This window comes from Syzygium oleosum, unplaced genomic scaffold (genome assembly GCF_021117445.2).
Source record: "Syzygium oleosum isolate NSW1041296 unplaced genomic scaffold, Sole_v2.1 Sole_v2.13, whole genome shotgun sequence".
NCBI lineage: Eukaryota > Viridiplantae > Streptophyta > Magnoliopsida > Myrtales > Myrtaceae > Syzygium > Syzygium oleosum.
In genome coordinates, this window is record NW_026607497.1 from 10,974,496 (window position 1) to 10,975,903 (window position 1,408).

A 1,408-nucleotide genomic window follows, 5' to 3' on the forward strand; every position below is an offset into this window, starting at 1 on the left:
GATCATTGTCGAATCTTATTTAGCAAAATGACCAGAGAACTAGTAACAAACTCAGTGGGGACGGCGAGCTTTGCCCAACGTCGCCAGACGCTTGGATGGCACGGGTGCCTATGGCGTATGGGCTTTTCTTGGTGGCACAACGAACCTCGGAGCGAAATACGCCAAGAAACTTGAACAAGAGAGTATGCTCCCATCACCCCATACATGGTGCGTGTGTGGGATGCCATGCAATCTTCTATTATTTATAACGACTCTCGGCAACGAATATCTCGGCTCTCGCATTGATGAAGAATGTAGCGAACTGTGATACTTGGTGTGAATTGCAAAATCCCATGAACCATTAAGTCTTTGAACGTAAGTTGCGCTCGAAGCCATTTGATCGAGAGCACGTTTTCCCGGGTGTCACATATGGTGTTGCCCCTAACCCTTCGCCTTGAATTGGACGGGTGGGACTTGGGTGTGTATGTTGGCCACCCGAGATGACCTTGTTCCAGTTGGCCCAAAATTGAGCGTTAGAGCGATTAGCACCATGACATTTGGTGGTTGATGAGACCCCAATGATTAATGTCATGCGTAGCGCTTGTGCACACTTATGGATGACTACTCGAGAAAGACTTGGGTATTTGTGCTTAGGCACAAGTTTGATACTGTTGTCAATATCATGCAGTTGAGAGTTTTGATAAAAAAGGAGACTGGTAAAATGATCAAGCATGTGTGGATTGATAATAGTGTGGAGTTTTGTTCAGAGCAGTTAAACGGATTCTGCATGAAGGAAGGCATAGTGAGATACTGCACTAGTGTCAATGAATCACAACATGTTGCAAAGTTGATAAGTAGAACATCACTAGAAGTAGCCTATAAAATGCTCTCTAGTGCTGGTATGGCTAGGAGATTCCCAGCGGATGCGCTTAGTACAACGAGCTACCTAGTGAATAGATCGTTATCGACTATGATCGGATGTCAAACTCCCAAAGAAGTGTGGTCAAGTAACGTTGCTAATTATTCTGTTATTAGAATATTTAGTTGCCCATGTTATGTTCGAGTTAGTGATGGTAAGCTCCATGGAGGGGCAAGAAAGTGCATTTCCTTAGGTTATGCATAAGGTGAGCGAGGCTATCGGTTGTGATGCTCGAAATTAAATTCACCTATTATTAGCAGAAAAGTTACATTTGACGGGTCTCCAATACTTCTGGTTAGGAGTGTTATTAGCAGTGTTCATATGGATTTGGACGGTGTTCAGCTTAAGGTGGAGTTGCAACCAGAAACTCCTGAGGTAGCGGGTACTAGTAGAATAATCGACATAGATGGTGCTTGTAGCGAGGTAGAGCCCATAGAATCAACGGTTACTGTATCTGCTGATATTAATAAGGTACGTGTTCGATCTCTTGATAGATATGGATGCAACGTT

At 43.9% G+C, this 1,408-nt stretch overlaps 1 non-coding gene across 1 annotated transcript; it reads left to right on the forward strand.

The window, feature by feature from the left end:
- The first annotated feature begins 249 nt into the window (after positions 1 to 249).
- On the forward strand, positions 250 to 405 carry LOC130139818 (5.8S ribosomal RNA). Its single transcript, XR_008817883.1, has one exon. It is a non-coding gene; the product is annotated as a 5.8S ribosomal RNA (ribosomal RNA).
- The last annotated feature ends 1,003 nt before the right edge of the window (positions 406 to 1,408 follow it).